The sequence below is a fragment of the Zea mays genome, chromosome 1, assembly GCF_902167145.1.
Source record: "Zea mays cultivar B73 chromosome 1, Zm-B73-REFERENCE-NAM-5.0, whole genome shotgun sequence".
Classification (NCBI taxonomy): Eukaryota; Viridiplantae; Streptophyta; class Magnoliopsida; order Poales; family Poaceae; genus Zea; species Zea mays.
The window spans coordinates 285,875,143-285,897,521 of record NC_050096.1 but is presented as its reverse complement, the minus strand read 5'-3'; the positions used below and the strand labels follow the sequence as shown (position 1 = coordinate 285,897,521).

The 22,379-nt window shown below is 47.6% G+C and overlaps 1 pseudogene; it reads left to right on the top strand.

The window, feature by feature from the left end:
• LOC103644038 (protein arginine N-methyltransferase 2-like) overlaps positions 1 to 16,401 on the top strand; it is a 39,768-nt pseudogene extending 23,367 nt beyond the window's left edge.
• Positions 16,402 to 22,379: the final 5,978 nt, after the last annotated feature.

Below are 22,379 nucleotides of genomic sequence, written 5' to 3'. Positions count from 1 at the left end.
CGCCCCCCCCCTTGGGCCCAATAGGCCCATGCCGCCCCCACCTCCCCTTTTTCCCCAAACCCTCTCCCTCTCCCTCTCATTTTTTTCCCTCTCTCATTCTCTCCCTAGCCGCCGCCCCTACCCGCCCCCTGCCCTAGCGCCGCCCCTACCCTAGGCCGCCGCGCCGCCCCCTGCCGCCGGCCGCCCCTCGCCGTCGATCCCCGCCGGTGAGCCCCCTCCCCCTCCTCCCTCTCCTCCCTCCCCTCTTCTCTCCCCACCCCCGCGCGCCCCCTGGCCGCGCCGGCAGCCGCCCCAGCCCCGCCGTGGCCCCTGGCCGCCGCTGGCCGGCCCTCGGCCGCGCCCAGCCGCGCCCCGCCCGGCCGCCGCTGGCCCGCCCCGGCCGCCTGGCCCCCTGGCCGCGCCCCCCTGTCCCGGGCCGGTTCAGCCGGCCTCGGCCCCGGCTCAACCGCCCCCGGCCCCAGCTCGGCCGCCCCCCGCGCTCGGCCGCCCCAGCTCGGCCGCCTGCCCCCGGGCCGGTTCAACCGCCCCTAGGGCCGGTTCAACCGCCCCCCCTCTGTTTTTTTTATTTTTTTTATTTTATTTTATTTACTTTCTGTGATCATAATTACTGTATTTTAAGTAGGCTAATCACTGTTCATGCTATGGGAAAATAGGAAGTTTAATTTAAAATTCCGTTATGTTATTGATTCACGTAGTTAATTGTTTACCCTGTGCAATGTTGATCAACTAAAAGTGATTAGGTTTCCATCAGTATATATAAATATATATAACAGAATTATTTTGTTAAAAACCAATTGTGTCATTAGTGCATAAGATTTAACCCCCTGCGAGACCTTTCCCGTTTCTTTCTAACCATAACAAATGCGTTATCGAATGTCATACTTGGTGCATATTCACTTTATTTGTTATCTTGTATGGTGTACTGTTCTTTTGTATTAAATATGTGGATGGATGTATGTATGTTTGCGCTCGCATAGAGAACGATCCGGTCGAAGAGCCCGAGGAATTCGCAGGAGAAGCCCCTGAGCAGCAGTCGGTTGGTGGAGGCAAGTGTCCTTTGACCTATCTCTGTCCTATTCATTCTTTAATTCACCTCCCGCATTACACATTTATACCTAAGGATTGACTAGCTTTTGTTATCCATGTCCTTGTTTACCTATTTGGGTCGGATTATTACTACTTAGTCTGATGCTATTGCTCAACTCTAATCAATGAACATGATGTGATTATCTATGATACGCTGTTTTCCCGTTCTTCTTTATGATTATACTTGTGGTTTTCAAGGGGACTCGAGCGGTTTCTCGAGTGCCTCTCCGTAAGGACCTGTTCTATGGATGACCGCCCGGGAAAACAGTGCAACCATGAGGGTGGAATGGGGTGCCCTTAGCTGAATAATTAGAGGATCCGGGATGTAGTTCACTTAGCCGTCGTGCCGTCAATGGGGCTCGGTGTATGCGGCTCGCTCTGCCAAGTTTGGGTTCGCCCCTTGGGGAGGAGTGCGGTGCATTTAGGAAACCTAACGGGTGGCTACAGCCCCGGGGAATCTTTGTAAAGGCTACGTAGTGAAACCCTGCCTATTCACCTTGGTAGTGTTTAAGGGTTTGATCGGCCCGAGGCAAGAGGGAATCACGGCTTGTGGGTAAAGTGCACAACCTCTGCAGAGTGTTATGAAACTGATATATCAGCCGTGCTCACGGTTATGAGCGGCCAAGGGAGCTCCAGAGATTAGTGATACTTGATCAGAGACATTGTGGTACAGGTGGCAATGAGATTGATGGTTCTGGTTATGATTATGGTATTGGTAAGTGGTATTCTTTCCGTTTGGAAAGGATACATTGGGTTAATAACTTGGGTTAATGTTAAAACCTGGCTTTCTACTAGTAAGTAATAACCTGACCAACTAAAAGCAACTGCTTGACTTATCCCCACATAAAGCTAGTCCACTACAGCCAAACAGGATACTTGCTGAGTATGTTGATGTGTACTCACCCTTGCTCTACACACCAAACCCCCCCCCCCAGGTTGTCAGCATTGCAACCACTGCTCAGGCGAAGATGAAGCTGTGGAAGGAGACTTCCAGGAGTTCCAAGATTACGACGAGTTCTAGGTGTGGGTTAGCGGCAACCCCCAGTCGGCTGCCTGTGAAGGCCGCGTTTATCTACGTTTCTTTTCCGCACTTTGATTTATTGTAAGGACTATATGGACGTCTCAGACGTATGATGTAATCGACTACTATTTCCCTTATTAATACTATTTTGAGCACTGTGTGATGATGTCCATATTATGTAACTGCTGTGTACGTGAATAACTGATCCTGGCACGTACATGGTTCGCATTCGGTTTGCCTTCTAAAAACCGGGTGTGACATAAGTGGTATCAAAGCCGTGCTGACTGTAGGACCGCTAACCTAGAGTAGAATGGTCGTTCTAAGGACTATGGACCTCTGTCCCTGCCTTGACTTTGATATCCCTTCAAAAGTTGGTCATACCGACCAAACCTATGTTCTACTATATATAATACCTTGCTGAAAATCATGTTTTATTCTAATCCTTCATTTACTTGTGGTTCATTACTTGCTGGTCATATTAATTCTGTTCTCACCCTTTTGCTTGCGATGTCTTTTGTAGATGGCTCGATTTAGACACACTGCACGAAAGTCAGTCATCCCCTTCTTACCCTCCCGCCTTGCTGAGCGTCCGCTTCGCCGTCCCGTGGCCGGACAGTCCAGCCACTTGGAGAGACTACACCACCGCCTGCGTGAGGAGCAGGAACGTCGACGACAGGAGCAGCAGAGCTCTTCCTTCTCGCTCCACCAGGAGATAGAGTCTGTGAGGAGCTGCTCTCATGTGCTTCCTCTGGAGCCGCCCCCTGCACCACCACTGGGCGTCCCAGCTTCTGGAGTAGCTGCTGGAGGAGACCCAGACGACGGAGATGGCGACGACAGCTCGAGCCACGACACCGACTTCTCTGCTAACCCTGAGCCGGAAGGATGGGTTGCTCGACCCATCACTCGCGACGCTGCTCGCGGGTGTCACTTCCACGATGCGCTCGACACCCTGCTACGTCGGGCATTTGACCGGCATACTTGGTCCGTCGAGTATCGCTGTGTGGTCTACCAGCATAGTCGCGGGGTCTACCCGGACCGCTGGGAGGCGACTTGCTTGGTGCGCTGCCCGGAGGACAGTCTCCAGGGTGCGGAGGCCTGTTCAGAGCACTATTCTATCTCTGAACGGGACTCAGCTGAGGCAGCCATGCAAGATGCTGCACGGCGTGCGCTTTCGCACTACTGCTCGGTTTTCGGTGGGGCAGCTGATGGTCTTGACCTGAAGTATTACCCCCGCCGTTCATCTGGCAGCACAGGAGGCGTGATTGTCTCACCTGTCGGTGAGGGCAATCCTAGGTTGAGCAGCACAGTCAACCTAGCCGCCGTGCTAAACACGGAGCTGGACCATGCATTAGATGAGCTGAGTAGGGCTCGTGCTGAGATCGCCCAGCTGCGGGCTGAGCGCGCGGAACGTCGTTATTTGGATGGTGGTTCCCCCGCTCCCGTCGGGACTCAGCACCCGTACCGCTCACCTCAGCGTGGACACCAGTCTTATGGCAATCCCGCCTGCAAGACCAAGATAACTCTAGAGCCATAGATCGTTAGAGTTGGATCTTGTAACTAATACGAAAAATATATACATAGAAGCTTCAGTCTTAGCGTTAGTCTCAGTCTTAGTTAGTCTTAGTTAGACAGGGTAGTTTGCTATATCCTGTGCATTTATGTTTGTCATGATGAACTATGTTTGGTTTGGATCTTTGTAATGATTGTTACCAGAGTGTGGGTACCCCCTGCATTTTGGTTTACATACTATGTCAATAAAGTTAGTTATATAGTTGGGAAAACTTTTATTCTCCTTTCCTCTTTATCTGAGAAGCTGTGTGGTCTGTGTTGGAGATCAGTGAAGATGCTCACCTGCTCAGTGCTGTTGAAGAATTCTATTCTCTTTTCTCATGCTGCAAGATTTGCCAGATCAGTTCTGATGTGTGGTTGCGTTCTGCAGATGTCAGAGAACAGGCGCAGAGGAGGAAGGCGTGCTCAGCAGGAGCGAGCCGGTCAGCAAGATGAGGCGCCCCAGCAGCAGCAGCTGCCGCCCCCGCCCCCGATGTCCATCGAGCAGATGTTTCTGATGCAGACTCAGGTAGTTCAAGCCATCGGTCAGACTTTGGCCGCCATTCAGCAGCAGCAGCAGCAGCAAGCACCACCTCAGCCTCAGATGCCTCAGATGCCCAGAGACAAGCGTGCTGAATTCATGAGAGGTCATCCACCAACGTTCGCTCATTCTTCTGACCCCATGGATGCTGAAGATTGGCTGCGCACTGTGGAGCGGGAGTTGCATACCGCTCAGTGTGATGACAGGGAGAAAGTCTTGTATGGTCCCCGTCTGTTGAGAGGAGCAGCCCAATCATGGTGGGAGTCTTACCTCGCCACCCATGCCAACCCCGACACCATCACTTGGGAAGAGTTCAGAGGTAGCTTTCGTCAGTACCATGTTCCTGCGGGTCTGATGACAGTGAAGAAGGAGGAGTTCCTGGCCCTTAAGCAAGGGTCATCGTCTGTCAGTGAGTATCGAGACAGGTTTCTGCAATTGTCTCGCTATGCTCCTGAAGATGTCAACACCGACGCCAAGCGACAATACCGTTTTCTGAGAGGCTTGGTTGACCCTCTGCAGTATCAGCTGATGAATCACACCTTCCCGACATTCCAGCACCTGATTGACAGAGCAATCATGACAGAGAGAAAGCGTAAGGAGATGGAAGATCGTAAGCGCAAGATCAGTGGACCCCAGCCTGGAAGCAGCAGTCGTCCTCGTTTCTCAGGCAATCAACCTCAGCAGTTCAGGCAGAACCAGCGTCCACCTCAGCAGCATCAGCAGCGTCAGCAGTATCAGCAGTTCCAAAGGCAGTATCCTCAGCATCAGTACCAGAATCGTCAGAGCAATCAGTCAGGAGGTCAGTTTCAGAAGCAGAATCAGCAAGCACCTCGTCTTCCTGCCCCAGCAAATCAGCAGAACAGTCAGGCAGCACCAGCTCAAGTTGGAAACAGGGCATGTTTCCACTGTGGAGAGCAAGGCCATTGGGTGATGCAATGTCCGAAGAAGGCAGCCCAGCAGCAGTCAGGCCCCAATGCCCCAGCAAAGCAGAATGTGCCTCAGCCTGGAGCAGGCAATCGCTCTCAGCCGCGCTATAATCATGGAAGACTGAACCACTTGGAAGCTGAAGCAGTTCAGGAGACCCCCGGCATGATAGTAGGTATGTTCCCAGTCGACTCCCATATTGCAGAAGTGTTATTTGATACTGGAGCAACGCATTCTTTCATTACTGCATCATGGGTAGAAGCACATAATCTTCCAATTACTACCATGTCAACCCCTATTCAAATTGACTCAGCCGGTGGTAGAATTCGAGCTGATAGCATTTGTTTAAATGTAAGTGTGGAAATAAGGGGGATAGCGTTTCCCGCCAACCTTATAGTAATGGGTACTCAGGGAATAGATGTCATCCTAGGGATGAATTGGTTACATAAGTATCAGGCAGTTATCAGTTGTGATAAAAGGACAATCAAGTTGGTGTCCCCACTAGGAGAGGAAGTGGTGACCGAGTTAGTCCCGCCTGAGCCAAAGAAAGGAAGTTGTTATCAGATGGCTGTCGATAGCAGTGAAGCAGACCCAATTGAGAGTATCAAGGTTGCGTCTGAATTCCCAGATGTGTTTCCAAAGGATTTACCGGGTATGCCACCAGAGCGGAAAGTTGAATTTGCTATAGAGCTTCTTCCTGGAACCGCCCCCATCTCTAAGAGAGCTTACAGAATATCTGGACCAGAGTTGGTTGAGCTTAAGAAGCAGATTGATGAGCTGTCAGAGAAAGGTTACATCCGGCCAAGCACCTCGCCTTGGGCCGCCCCTGTCTTGTTTGTGGAGAAGAAAGATGGCACCAAGAGGATGTGTATCGATTATCGAGCTTTGAATGAGGTCACGATCAAGAACAAGTACCCTTTGCCCAGAATAGAAGATCTGTTCGACCAGTTGAGAGGAGCCAGTGTGTTCTCCAAGATCGATCTGAGGTCAGGTTATCATCAGCTCAGGATCCGACCTTCGGACATTCCGAAAACGGCATTCATTACCAAGTATGGTTTATATGAGTTCACAGTGATGTCTTTTGGTTTGACCAATGCACCAGCGTTCTTTATGAACTTGATGAACAGTGTATTCATGGATTATCTTGATAAGTTCGTGGTGGTATTCATTGATGACATTCTGGTTTATTCTCAAAGTGAAGAAGAGCATGCAGATCATTTGAGGATGGTATTGCAGAGATTGCGAGAGCACCAGTTGTATGCAAAGTTGAGCAAATGTGAGTTCTGGATCAGTGAAGTCCTGTTCTTGGGTCACATAATCAACAAAGAAGGATTGGCTGTGGATCCGAAGAAAGTGGCAGACATTCTAAACTGGAAAGCGCCAACGGATGCTCGAGGAATCAAGAGCTTCATTGGAATGGCCGGATATTATCGGCGATTCATTGAAGGGTTTTCGAAGATTGCGAAACCAATGACAGCGTTGCTAGGCAACAAGGTTGAGTTCAAGTGGACCCAGAAATGCCAAGAGGCCTTTGAAGCGCTGAAAGAGAAGTTGACAACAGCGCCTGTCCTAGTCTTGCCCGATGTGCACAAGCCCTTCTCGGTGTATTGCGATGCTTGTTACACAGGTTTGGGATGTGTGTTGATGCAAGAGGGAAGAGTTGTGGCTTACTCGTCCCGACAGTTGAAGGTTCATGAGAAGAACTACCCAATCCATGATCTAGAGTTGGCAGCAGTGGTTCACGCACTGAAGACATGGAGGCACTATCTGTATGGACAGAAATGCGATGTTTACACAGACCACAAGAGTCTGAAGTACATATTCACTCAGTCAGAATTGAACATGAGGCAACAAAGATGGTTAGAATTGATCAAAGACTATGAGTTGGAGATTCATTACCATCCAGGAAAAGCGAACGTAGTGGCAGATGCTTTGAGCAGAAAGAGTCAAGTCAATCTGATGGTCGCTCGTCCGATGCCTTATGAGTTGGCCAAAGAGTTTGACAGGTTGAGCCTCGGGTTTCTGAACAATTCGCGAGGAGTCACAGTTGAATTGGAACCTACCTTGGAGCGCGAAATCAAAGAAGCGCAGAAAAATGATGAGAAGATCAGTGAGATTCGGCGATTGATTCTAGATGGCAGAGGCAAAGACTTTCGAGAAGATGCAGAAGGTGTGGTATGGTTCAAAGACCGCTTGTGTGTTCCCAATGTCCAGTCTATTCGGGAGTTGATTCTTAAGGAAGCTCATGAGACAGCTTATTCGATTCACCCTGGCAGTGAGAAGATGTATCAGGATCTGAAGAAGAAATTCTGGTGGTACGGAATGAAAAGAGAAATCGCAGAGCATGTGGCTATGTGCGATAGTTGTCGAAGAATTAAGGCAGAACACCAGAGACCAGCTGGATTGTTGCAACCGTTGCAGATCCCTCAGTGGAAATGGGATGAAATTGGTATGGATTTCATAGTCGGATTGCCTCGCACTCGAGCCGGCTACGATTCCATTTGGGTAGTAGTGGACCGCTTGACCAAGTCAGCCCACTTCATACCTGTCAAGACCAACTACAACAGTGCAGTATTGGCAGAATTGTATATGTCTCGGATCGTTAGTCTTCATGGTGTGCCAAAGAAGATAGTGTCAGACAGAGGAACGCAGTTCACCTCTCATTTCTGGCAGCAGTTGCATGAAGCCTTGGGCACGCATCTGAATTTCAGTTCAGCTTATCACCCGCAGACAGATGGTCAGACTGAAAGAACCAATCAAATTCTTGAAGATATGTTGAGAGCCTGTGCGTTGCAAGATCAGTCCGGATGGGACAAGCGATTGCCTTATGCAGAATTTTCCTATAACAACAGTTACCAGGCCAGTTTGAAGATGTCACCGTTTCAAGCGCTGTATGGAAGGAGTTGCAGAACTCCGTTGCAATGGGATCAGCCTGGAGAGAAGCAGGTGTTTGGGCCAGATATTTTGCTCGAAGCCGAAGAGAACATCAAGATGGTTCGAGAGAATCTGAAGATAGCGCAATCGAGGCAGCGAAGCTATGCAGACACAAGAAGAAGAGAGCTGAGTTTCGAAGTCGGAGACTTTGTCTATCTGAAAGTGTCACCGATCAGAGGAGTCAGAAGATTCGGAGTGAAAGGCAAGCTAGCACCCCGCTACATTGGTCCGTATCAAATTCTCTCAAAGCGTGGAGAAGTGGCTTATCAGCTCAGCCTGCCAGAGAATTTGTCTGCTGTGCATGATGTCTTTCATGTGTCTCAATTGAAGAAGTGTTTGCGTGTGCCAGAAGAGCAGTTGCCAGTGGAAGGTCTTGAAGTCCAGGAGGACTTGACCTATATTGAGAAGCCAGCTCAGATCCTTGAGGTTGCAGATAGAGTCACCCGAAGGAAGACCGTCAGAATGTGCAAAGTCAGATGGAGTCACCACTCTGAGGAAGAAGCAACCTGGGAGCGTGAAGATGATCTGATGGCCAAGTACCCGGAGCTCTTTGCTAGCCAGCCCTGAATCTCGAGGGCGAGATTCTTTTAAGGGGGATAGGTTTGTAACGCCCCGAATTTTGCAGTTGAATTTTTTCTTTTCTTTACTCGCCAAAATTCGGGCGTTACCTTTCCCTTTTCTTTTTCCCTTCGCTAAACCTTGACCTTTTCCAAAGTTCCAAGCGGGATTCGGTTTGGAATTCCCGTGTAAGAAAAACCCTAAATACTTTATGTTGTTTGATGCACCATGCCGAACCTTGCATTTCTTTTGATTGCTTTGAAAGCGCAATTGCATTCATGTAGAAAGATCGGATTTCGAAAATGTGGAGAAGATCTTTTCTTTCTTTTTTCTCCCTCTCTTTTTCTCTCCTCTTTTTCTCTCTCTCCCGCGCCGTGGGCCGACCCCGGCCGGCCCAGCCGCCCCTGGCGCCCCCCCCCTTGGGCCCAATAGGCCCATGCCGCCCCCACCTCCCCTTTTTCCCCAAACCCTCTCCCTCTCCCTCTCATTTTTTCCCTCTCTCATTCTCTCCCTAGCCGCCGCCCCTACCCGCCCCCTGCCCTAGCGCCGCCCCTACCCTAGGCCGCCGCGCCGCCCCCTGCCGCCGGCCGCCCCTCGCCGTCGATCCCCGCCGGTGAGCCCCCTCCCCCTCCTCCCTCTCCTCCCTCCCCTCTTCTCTCCCCACCCCCGCGCGCCCCCTGGCCGCGCCGGCAGCCGCCCCAGCCCCGCCGTGGCCCCTGGCCGCCGCTGGCCGGCCCTCGGCCGCGCCCAGCCGCGCCCCGCCCGGCCGCCGCTGGCCCGCCCCGGCCGCCTGGCCCCCTGGCTGCGCCCCCCTGTCCCGGGCCGGTTCAGCCGGCCTCGGCCCCGGCTCAACCGCCCCCGGCCCCAGCTCGGCCGCCCCCCGCGCTCGGCCGCCCCAGCTCGGCCGCCTGCCCCCGGGCCGGTTCAACCGCCCCTAGGGCCGGTTCAACCGCCCCCCCCCTCTGTTTTTTTTTTATTTTTTTTTTATTTTATTTTATTTACTTTCTGTGATCATAATTACTGTATTTTAAGTAGGCTAATCACTGTTCATGCTATGGGAAAATAGGAAGTTTAATTTAAAATTCCGTTATGTTATTGATTCACGTAGTTAATTGTTTACCCTGTGCAATGTTGATCAACTAAAAGTGATTAGGTTTCCATCAGTATATATAAATATATATAACAGAATTATTTTGTTAAAAACCAATTGTGTCATTAGTGCATAAGATTTAACCCCCTGCGAGACCTTTCCCGTTTCTTTCTAACCATAACAAATGCGTTATCGAATGTCATACTTGGTGCATATTCACTTTATTTGTTATCTTGTATGGTGTACTGTTCTTTTGTATTAAATATGTGGATGGATGTATGTATGTTTGCGCTCGCATAGAGAACGATCCGGTCGAAGAGCCCGAGGAATTCGCAGGAGAAGCCCCTGAGCAGCAGTCGGTTGGTGGAGGCAAGTGTCCTTTGACCTATCTCTGTCCTATTCATTCTTTAATTCACCTCCCGCATTACACATTTATACCTAAGGATTGACTAGCTTTTGTTATCCATGTCCTTGTTTACCTATTTGGGTCGGATTATTACTACTTAGTCTGATGCTATTGCTCAACTCTAATCAATGAACATGATGTGATTATCTATGATACGCTGTTTTCCCGTTCTTCTTTATGATTATACTTGTGGTTTTCAAGGGGACTCGAGCGGTTTCTCGAGTGCCTCTCCGTAAGGACCTGTTCTATGGATGACCGCCCGGGAAAACAGTGCAACCATGAGGGTGGAATGGGGTGCCCTTAGCTGAATAATTAGAGGATCCGGGATGTAGTTCACTTAGCCGTCGTGCCGTCAATGGGGCTCGGTGTATGCGGCTCGCTCTGCCAAGTTTGGGTTCGCCCCTTGGGGAGGAGTGCGGTGCATTTAGGAAACCTAACGGGTGGCTACAGCCCCGGGGAATCTTTGTAAAGGCTACGTAGTGAAACCCTGCCTATTCACCTTGGTAGTGTTTAAGGGTTTGATCGGCCCGAGGCAAGAGGGAATCACGGCTTGTGGGTAAAGTGCACAACCTCTGCAGAGTGTTATGAAACTGATATATCAGCCGTGCTCACGGTTATGAGCGGCCAAGGGAGCTCCAGAGATTAGTGATACTTGATCAGAGACATTGTGGTACAGGTGGCAATGAGATTGATGGTTCTGGTTATGATTATGGTATTGGTAAGTGGTATTCTTTCCGTTTGGAAAGGATACATTGGGTTAATAACTTGGGTTAATGTTAAAACCTGGCTTTCTACTAGTAAGTAATAACCTGACCAACTAAAAGCAACTGCTTGACTTATCCCCACATAAAGCTAGTCCACTACAGCCAAACAGGATACTTGCTGAGTATGTTGATGTGTACTCACCCTTGCTCTACACACCAAACCCCCCCCCCCCCAGGTTGTCAGCATTGCAACCACTGCTCAGGCGAAGATGAAGCTGTGGAAGGAGACTTCCAGGAGTTCCAAGATTACGACGAGTTCTAGGTGTGGGTTAGCGGCAACCCCCAGTCGGCTGCCTGTGAAGGCCGCGTTTATCTACGTTTCTTTTCCGCACTTTGATTTATTGTAAGGACTATATGGACGTCTCAGACGTATGATGTAATCGACTACTATTTCCCTTATTAATACTATTTTGAGCACTGTGTGATGATGTCCATATTATGTAACTGCTGTGTACGTGAATAACTGATCCTGGCACGTACATGGTTCGCATTCGGTTTGCCTTCTAAAAACCGGGTGTGACACAGGTTTTTCAACCACCGGTAAATCCATAAGGAGTTCACGAAGCCACTCAGCCTCAACTGAAGCGGTATCTAATGCTGTGAGTTCTGCTTCCATAGTCGACCTCGTTAAGATGGTTTGCTTGCAAGACTTCCATGAAACAGCACCACCTCCAAGTGAAAACACATATCCACTTGTGGCATATATCTCATCAGCATCAGATATCCAGTTTGCATCACAATAACCCTCCAGCACTGTTGGGTACCCGGTATAATGGATGCCTAAACTCATAGTACCCTTTAGATAGCGCAAAACTCTCTCAAGAGCACGCCAGTGATCATCTCCCGGATTTGAAACAAATCGACTAAGTTTGCTCACAGCAAATGAGATGTCAGGCCTCGTAGCGCTAGCTAAATACATGAGTGAACCAATTATTTGGGAATATCTCAATTGATCCCTAGCTATCCTTCGATTTTTCTTTAATAGCTTACTAGGATCATAAGGCGTTGGAGCAGGTTCACATTCGCTAAAACCAAAGCGACTCAAAACCTTTTCCACATGGTGGGATTGCACAAGTGTGATCCCACCAATGCCTTCTCTCAGTAGCTTAATGTTAAGAATAACATCAGCTTCTCCCAAATCTTTCATTTCAAAATTATTAGACAGAAAGTCTTTTGTCTCTTTAATCACATCAAGACTCGTCCCCAAGATTAGAATGTCATCAACATATAGGCATAAAATTACTCCCTCGCCCCCACCATACCGATAGTATACACACTTGTCTGCTTCGTTCACAACAAAACCGGCAGATGTCAATGTTCTATCGAACTTTTCATGCCATTGCTTAGGTGCTTGTTTTAGGCCATATAAAGATTTCAATAATTTACACACCATGCCTTCTTGACCGTTTGCTACAAACCCAGCTGGCTGCTCCGTGTAAATTTCCTCATCTAGCTCTCCATTTAGGAATGTTGTCTTAACATCCATTTGATGGACGAGTAGACCATGAGAGGCAGCCAAAGAAAGTAGCACACGAATTGTGGTCAATCGAGCCACAGGTGAATAAGTATCAAAGAAATCCTCACCTTCCTTCTGTGAATAGCCTTTAATTACAAGCCTCGCCTTGTACCTTTCAATAGTACCATCAGGCCTAAGTTTTTTCTTGAACACCCATTTACTTCCAATGGGCTTACACCCATAAGGACGCTCAACTACCTCCCAAGTTGCATTAGACATAATAGAATCCATCTCACTCCTTATTGCTTCCTTCCAAAAGTCAGCATCAGGAGAGGAATATGCCTCTTCAATGGTACTTAGTGTGTCATCCACAAGATATACAATGTAATCATCACCAAAGGACTTTGCAATCCTTGGTCTCTTACTCTTTCGAGTTGATACATTGTCATTTTCCACATGATTATGTATATGGGATTCCTCAGTGTGTTCTACCGGAATAAAATGCTCATGGGGTATCGTTGGTTCATCATTAGACGTATCATGTGTAGCTTTCATGGGAAATTCGTCCTCAAAAAACGTAGCATCTCTGGACTCCATAATTGTACCAACCAACATGTCCGGTACTCCAGAGTTTATAATTAAAAACCTATATCCAATGCTGTGGAAAGCATATCCAAGGAAAACACAATCAACAGTTTTCGGTCCTAATTTGCGCTTCTTGTTAATTGGCACATTCACTTTAGCCAAACAACCCCAGGTGCGCAAATAGGAGATATTTAATTTCTTCTTTTCCCATTCCTCGAATGGTGTGATTTCTTTGTTCTTTGTGGGAACTTTATTCAGGACATGACACGCCGTCAAGATCGCCTCACCCCACCATTCCTTAGATAGCCCTGAAGTCTCTAACATGGCGTTAACCAAATCAGTTAGAGTACGGTTCTTTCTTTCAGCAACCCCATTGGATTGTGGTGAGTATGGCGGTGTCCTCTCATGAATAATACCATGTTCCACACAAAAATCAGAAAAATCACCCGAAAAATATTCTCCACCACGATCAGACCTTAACCGTTTAATTTTCCTCTCGAGTTGATTTTCAACTTCAGCTTTGTAGGTCTTAAAATAATGCAAAGCTTCATCTTTTGATTTTAAGAGATACACATAACAAAATCTAGTAGAGTCATCGATAAAAGTAATAAAATATCGCTTGCCTCCTTTAGTCAATATTCCGTTCATCTCACATAAATCGGAATGTATTAAGTCTAGTGGTGCCAAATTCCTCGCCTCTGCAGCCTTGTGAGGCTTGCGAGGTTGCTTAGATTGCACGCACACCTGGCACTTAGAACCTTTGACTAAATCAAATTTCGGGATTAAATTTAAATCTGCTAACCGCGAGACACAACCAAAATTGATATGACAAAGTCGTGAATGCCAAATATACGACTCATTCGAAACAACATTGTTCACAGACTTATTACACGCATCATGCAAAGATAAGCGGAACAAGCCTCCGCTGTCATAGCCTTTTCCAACAAACGTTCCATACTTAGACAGTATACATTTATTAGACTCAAAGACAATTTTGTAGCCATCTCGACACAATTGAGAGCCACTAACTAGATTCTTTTTGATGGAGGGGACATGCTGCACGTTCTTCAATAGCACCGTCTTTCCCGAAGTAAACTTCAGAATGACTGTACCAACACCAAGAACACGCGCATGTGATCCGTTCCCCATCAGCAAGGCTCCAGTCCCTTTGCACTGATAAGAAGAAAATAAAGAAATATCAGCACACACATGAATATTAGCACCGGTATCAGCCCACCACTCAGGGGATTGACACACTGAAAGAACAGTAGGTAAAAGATTACCATACCCCGATGTTCCTTCTGCAGTCTCGCTAACAACCATGTTTACTGTTTTCTTCTCTTGAGCTGGTTTTTTCTCTTGCTTAAATTTGCGGTCTGGACAAGCGCTTGCCCAATGATCAGTACTCCCGCAAACAAAGCAACCAGCTCCTTTGTTCTTCTTTTTGAACGAGGCTGCCTGCTTGGGCTTCGTGGCATTCTGTTGCTTGTTCTTCTTTTTATTATTATGTGATGCATTGGAGTTCTTCTTTTGTACCATATTGGCACTAGAAGTCTCAACTCCTTTTCCACGAGTGTCTTTTGCTCTCGCCCTCTCCTCAACATCAAGAGAACCAATAAGCTCAGCCACGCTAAACTCTTGTCTCTTATGTTTTAGAGTGGTAGCAAAGTCCGTCCAAGAAGGTGGCAGTTTAGCGATAATACCGCCGGCCACGAACTTGTCAGGCAAGACACATGAGAATTGTTCGAGTTCTTTAGCCAGTGCCTGTATTTCATGAGCCTGTTCAACTACAGGACGGTTTTCCACCATCTTATAGTCAAATAGCTGCTCCATGATGTACAGCTCGCTACCAGCATCAGAAACACCAAACTTCTCATCTAATGCATCCCATAACTCTTTTGCAGATGTGCACGTTAGATAAGAATCAACATACTTGTTGGCAAGAGCGCCAATCACGGCGCCTCGAAACAGGTTATCGGCAACGTCGAACATTCTCTCCTCTTCAGGAGTGAACTGTTCGGGTTTCCCCTGTGCGGCGTGATAGCAGTTCATTGCGGTCAACCACAGTATCATCTTACTACGCCATCTTTTGTAAAACATCCCATCAAAAGGTTCACTTGGTTTTAACGCAGCAGCAAAACCACTAACAGAAAAATGCCTAATATCAGATTTTTGGATTGTTAGAAAGTTAGGCATTTTTAGTTTTAATTTAATCCAGAAAATCAGTGCAATATATGTGATGACATGTATGTGCATGTGTGTATAACTACTCGCATAAGCAGTAAACAGCAATGAAACATGCACAAATACGAAGAACAGAGTGTACCCAGCGGAGGGACCGATGCTCAAGGCACCAGTGGCTCCATTCACACGAGACATCTCGTGTGTTTGTTCGATGTAGCCGTACGAAGTCGGTGCAGGAAGATGTACGCTGTGCAGTCCCTTGAACGGTTGCCGGTCGCCGGGAAGAAGAGCAGCAGGACGCGTCAACTCGGGAAGACGTCGAACGAAGCAGCTGGACAAACAGATCACGCGAGCAGTCGCGAAGACGCTCCCCAAAAATCTGATCGCCCGCACACTCGTGCAAGTGTATCTCTGCGGTCGGTGATTTCGGAGGCCTGCTCTCCCACTCTCTGTGCTCGCAGAAGATGGGACGGGAATGTGTTGTTTGCAATTCGCGTGAGATGATTCGCGTGACTGGAAGAGCCCTCCCTCTCCATTCTTATAGGCGGTCAGAAGAAGGGAGAAGGACAACGGACAGAAACGGTCGCGCATTAGAGCTGGAAACTGACGACAGTAACTGACGTCCGTTACTAGCCATAAGACAGGAAACAGACGGTTATCATGACGGTCATCACTCCAGGCAAAATACGCAACCGTTTGAAAGGAATATTCGGACCAAGGTCCGATCTACCACGAGCCACGGCCCGGGCGGCGGCGGCGGCGCGCGCGCGCGTGTGGCAGTCCTTCATCCTTTTCTCAACTTCTCAATAGATGCACCAATGGTCCACCTATTTAAGTTGATTGATTTGTCCTTTGAACTTCCAATATGGTACTAAATAATTAGTACACCATAGCATTAAAGTGGGCCATTAACATTGACTATTATTGAATATTAATTTGGGCCAAGCCCACATTAATCCAACATGAACTCACTCTTAGAACAGATAGTACCATAAAATAACTTGATTTTCCACAAGTACCAGCCATGAAAACCAGAGTAGGGAAACCTTCTCTAATGCCATTGTTTTCTTATACATACTACTGGAGCCTGGAGCCATCTACTCATACTTCAATGGCCTCTGCGGCGACAATGCGTTCTTCCACGTCGTGTGTTGCCAGCTTGTCGCGTTTAGAGCTCACGAATCTGGGGTATTCGGCGCAGTTCATCCCTTTGCCGGGCGGTCAAACATTGCCTGGCGGAAGAAGTTTGTAAGGGCGTGAAGGAGAAATACTGGCAACAGGATACCTACGACCTCCCTGCCTAGCTGCCAGTCAGAATCAGAATCGGAGTGAAATCTTCTATCAAGTAGTGATGGGGTGTCTGTAGCTTGCGTCTGGAGTTTGTTGTGTGTTTTGAGCTACATTTGTTCAGGCGTGCTGTGCTACAATTGGTACCGTCTCACTTTCAGGAGCTGAACTTTCTTTCCGCATGTGATAGTCTGCGCTTTTGTGTGCTCCTCCTGATGCGTGCATTTCGTGGTCCATGAAGAAGAATTCCCATGGAAAACTTGGTTCCCTGACAAGTCCTTTTCATCGTAACACTGGACCGTGTGGTTCGGAATAGGCTTCCCACTCACCTACTGCCGACTGTCACTGGTCACTCTTACTGCCTGAGTGCCGGGGTCAGTGGAGGGTGATCTGGGTGTCTGACTAACTAACCTTCAAAGCTGGAACGGTAGGTCTCGTCGATGGGGTGCAGACTCTGCGGTGCATGTCGTTGTTGCGGAACTGATCTTTCAGCTACTTATATCCTGTGGTTTTCCATGCCTTTTCATGTTCTGGACGCAGCTTTTTCTCCCCGAAACAATCTCCTTGCCAGCTTGAGAGATCCTGAATGTAAAAAAAAGGTGGCTTGAGAGTTCTTGTAGTACTTTTTCCATCGACTGCTCCGCTGCTCGATGTCGCAATAGCTACACGATGCAGATAAAAACTCTATGGAACGTGGTGATTCCGCTCCCGGATTCCTCTATGCGGTCTTAATCGATGAAACACCGGTGCAAATTTTTACCTCGAGCTGTCTCTTCGTAAAAAATTACGAAAATAATAAGTGGTTAAAAATAAACGTACGACATCAACTTTCTTCCAAACTCAGATCGGTCGAGGTTCTTTTAGGGTGTTTGTTTGAGAAATAATCTAGTTCATTATCTTTTTACTCTTTATTTTTTTTTGTTTATTTAATTGAATTAGTTGATCAATCACCACCTTATTCGTAATAGTTAGTTAGTACTAATATGATAAATAGAGTTATTCTACCAAATTTAAGTAATAGGCTTAGGCTCACGATACACTACCTTATTTTAGATGGAGTGATTATTCGAACCAAACACTCATTTGTGTCACGCATCAGGCCTTCGTCACTCGTCCACTCAGTCGTCCTCTACCCCAAGAGCGATACCCCATGCACGACGACTCTTCTTCTCCCCACGTACGCGCGCAGGGCGCTGGGCGCAGGCGCAAGGGCGCCCTGCCGCCCTGGCCGCGCAGTAGGGAGCTGGACGACAACCGCTGCCCGCCGGTCGCGCGCTAGGCGCAAGGAGTGGCGCCGATCCCTCTTCTACCCAGTCCACATCAACTGCTGCCCGCTGGCCTCTTGTTGCATTCTTTCTTTGACTATTATTCTTGTTTTTTTTGTACTTTCTTCGAACGAAATGTTTTGAAAAAAGTTTTGATATTGCACTTTGTATCTTCATTTTTCTTTTTCCCACATAGGTTTTTAAATGGGATACCAAAGAAATCACACCTATTATTCTCTAAACTCATTTATGATCTTTCTTTCCCAAAAGGATACCTATATATGTTTAAATTAAGCAATAATACATATATATACCTATGTGATATACATTACCTATGGTGATGAACACATCAGTCGACTAGGAGTTGAAACAGGTCCGCGCGCGTTTAACCGGGCTGATTTGCCCGTCGCAACATGAAAAAATATTCAACAATTCAAAGGTTTACTTCAGTCATTTAATAATTAATGAAATATAGCAGTTATAAACATTCAAGTATACAATGTTTACTTAGACAGACTGACTTACACGGCTACTACTTTCCTGAGTACTACTTCAGAATCGTTCCTACTTTCCTTTTGAAAGGACTTCCTCTCTCTATTAGGATTGACTCACTTAGAAGTCGAGGGGTCCCATTTCCATTTCATTTGCCAAAGACCCTAACAACAGCTTGAACTACCTCAAAGTTTTGTCTCATTGACATGAAAAGAAAGGAAATGAGAGGATTCATGTGAAGGATAGAGTATATCAACAGGTTCATCGCACATCTCACTCCAAAAAGGATTTGAGTGGCATGTTGAGCACCCCTCAACCATTCATCGTTTAAAAATTTTAAAAGAAAGAAACATTCAGTAATCCAAAGTTCACTTCAGTCACCCACTGTGTAACGAAGTACAACACACAAGCAAACATTCAACAATTTGACGTTCAACGAATTTTACATGGGACAAACATTTAGTAATTCAGTGTTCAACAGAGTATATATAGGAGGAAATTATTTCCGACCATTCAATGTTTAGTAGACCAAATTGCCCGCCACGAGGAAAGAGGTTGACGAGTCGAGGACGGGAGGGGGCGACTGGGGCAGACGAGTGGAGGCACGACCGTGAGAAATTCCATACATTAGGTACCTCGTGTCGATGTGGCGAGTGAATTGGAGCGGATCGAAGCAGAATTGTTAAATTGTAGACGGATGCGGCGGGGATTGGTTGGGTGGGCTGCTTTGGGTGATAAACAACGCTCCCCGTGTGCGTATAAACACACTATTTTTTCTTGTTTTTTTTCTTCTACTGGGTTTAGGAGTTCTATTCATATAAGTTTTTTTTGTTGTTGAGGAATTTGAGCTACATAATTTGTGATGCACTTATTTTGAGAAAAGATTCGATAAAGAGAGGGTGTTGTGAAACAAGTGCCTCTTTGAATAGGCACCTCTTAAGGACATGCATCTCATCAAAACTAGAATTGTCATTAGTGCGTGCAATTTAATTTTGCTGTTGATTATATTCTATTTATGCTTCAAGCCTTGAACGGACTGAACCGTCGCTGTCCGTGTGGTCTGGTAGTCTTCAGCGACCCGGGGGCCGGGTCACCACCAGCTGCCCACCGCGCTCCGTCCACCACTTCCGTCAAAGACATCTGCATTTTGGCCACAACGGTAGTACTCATCCTATTCCTACCCAACGGCCAATGGCCGCCAACGCCAAGTTATGTGTCATGTGTGTCCTCTCTCCCTCCCTCTACGTGTGCAGCGAGGCCGGCCCACGCGGCCACGCTGGCCGGACGGACGGCTGGACCCACACCGCCCACCCACACCGACCGGCGGGCGCCGTGCACCCGACTCGCACATATGATGTTCGGTGCGCTGAGCTTTCTACTAGAAGCAAAAGTCTAACGGTCGCGTCGGCTTTTGATGTTCGTTGCGCTGAGCTTTCTAGAAGCAGCGGCCATCCATCGGCACGTACGCAACGCCTGTCCACTCGGGCTCGGCCACGTACCCCGCCTCAACAATGAACACACACACACACACACGTGCTCCTCCTGCGTGCACAAGCACAACCAACTAGTACCAGGCTGGCGCAGTCGTGAGCTGGGCCGGGATCACTGCACGGACAATGCAAGACTTCTCGCTTCGTGGTGTGTACTCAGTTCACTGGTTGATGATAGATTGCCCAATGGTCATTGCTGCCGAGTGCCGACGCTGAGACGTTTCTAGCTAGATCCTTTTTTTCCAAGCTCCTACGATGTGTGCTACAGTACTTGACCAAACTTGTAGACATGCATACATAGTATCGCTTCGTGTTATGCAATAAATATAGTCACAGAGTAAGGCCCTGTTTGGGAACACAGTTTTTCCAAACTGCAGTTTTTTCAAATACTAAAGTATACTTTAGTCATGACATTACTACAGTTTACAATGCTTCAGTTTTCGAATACAACAGTATCCAATACATCAAGGTGTTTGGGAAAAACTTTGGTTGAGACAGAGCGGGACCTAGCTGGCGCTCTCTTTACAGAGAAAAACTTTGGCTGAGACCAAAGTTTCCAAAACTGCAAAACAAGTGCAGTATTTACAATACTACAGTTTAGTATACAGATATTTCAGATTAGTTGTCAAACACCTCAAAGTATATAATACTACAGTATTACTCAATACTACAGTATTGTTTCAATACTGCAGAAAAACTTTGTTTACAAACACCCCCTAACACCGTTCTTCTCCTATACTATACCGTCGGACATGCATGCAAGTGGCGCCGGCCACACCGTCAATCTGGCTAGGCAGACCCCGTGTAATATAATGTATAATCCCGGCCGTCGGGAGGGCCTATCTTGTTCCTTAAAACCTGAAGCCTTTTGGAGCGCTCTCCGCGATTCAGGGCTCTCCTGCCACTGCTGCGTCGACGCGTGGCGTGTGCTCACGGACCCGAAAATATGCTTCAATTCAGTACAGCTGCGAACGTAGCGTCCCGTATTCCTCTCTCTCAATCACTTCCACCTCCGCCTTCGTATGCCTTCTCCTACACGGCTGGGCCCGCATCCCCTCCCCCTCGGATTCTTCGACGACCTGCTGCCTTTTGCTCGCACCAGCCAGTTTCGCCCGACGAACTCGGTCGACGAGGGGCCACATCGCTCGGAAGGAACTGAGCCTCCGGCAAGGGTGCCATCGAAACCACAACCAGCAGGCTAGCCGCCTTCGTCTCCCTCGCGCGCCTCGGCCTCCCAGCTGTCGACGCCGACCTCCACAACCTCGACCTTCTGCTCAGCTTCAAGAACCGTGTCCACCTCACCGCCGCCAACGTCCTTGCGGGGGACTGTCCACTCGAACAGGCATTCGTCCGTCACCGCGTGCTCCACCCACGAGCTCCATTTCCTCCCGCTGCAGGCTGCCCCTCGCGTTCAGATCCAAGACGCGCTCGCCCAGCCCGCCGCGTTCATCCTCATCGCCGTTGGTGGCCATGTCGTTCGGGAATGGTGGCCTGGCCTGGAAAGCGACCTAATGTACTCCCTCGATGTCCTGCCCACCGCTTCACTGCCTTGATTATCTTGGCCCAGGACGGCTTCACGACGGCACATGCTTTGCTGCCGGCAGCATCGGCGTTGGAGTCTCCTCGATCTGCCGCCGCCACAACATCGGGCTCCACGTCTTGCTTCGCCGCTTACAACACTGACTGCTGCTCCTCGACAAGCCTCTACACGAGTTGTAGCCACGATGACAGGTGGAGCCCAATTACAAATCTATATGTGTTCTATTTAAATGTAGGCTCTACTTGCGAGTGAATATGCAAAAAGGAATTACATGCAGTCTTGTTTGGTTTTATTCAAAGTTCAGAAGGTTAATAATGCAATTTGAAGTACAAACATGCTGCTAGAATTATTTACCTGATTTGTGTTCTCCTTGTTGATACATTTTTTATAAATGTAGACCGGAAGTGTAACCGGAATTGCCCTGGGTGTGGCTCTATTCTTTTCAGTCTACATGTTAGTTGTATTTGCCATGCAGATAATGTCCATATGTTTTTCTCTGCAGCTGTTATTGAGAAAGGCAGCGATTTTATACATATGTTTAAGATATCTATCGTATCTAAGTTAACCAGGCTGTAATTCAAAATTTGGCAACTTAGTTTTTATCAAAAAAAAAGCAGTAGTAGATTAGTTATCGCTAAATGGTTCTCTCAGTACATGAACACTCTTTTGTTTTATGTTGACAGTAGGGTACGTACAAAATCAATCATCGACATCTATTTATGTCACAATCTAATTTCTATGCCAACCAATCTATGCAGTAAAACAAAGATGGCCTTCAACTACTAAAGGCAGCTATAGAAAAGGCTTGCTACATAGGAAAGGTATGTTCTCTCTTATCTACTTGGCTCACATACAGACAAACCTTTGTGTGTATAGTTGATTCAACTTAATTGTGTGACAGGTGGTCATTAAAATGGATGTTCCTGCTTCTGAATTTTTCAAGTGAGTACAAGCAAGACTTATGATCTTAATTTCATGCAGGAGGTAAGAATTGCAAATTCTTATTATGCTTTTATAGTTTTATGTACCTGTAGCTATAGCTATTCCCTATGTTATTATATTGGACTTTGATAATTTATGAGTTTTATATTAACATGTACTCGGTTTCTTGGCCAGAATGATGATGATTCAGACAAAATTTCAGGCGACAGCCTACAAGGGCCCTATTTGTTTCAGCTTCTGGCAGCTTCTGGCCACCAAAAGCTGCT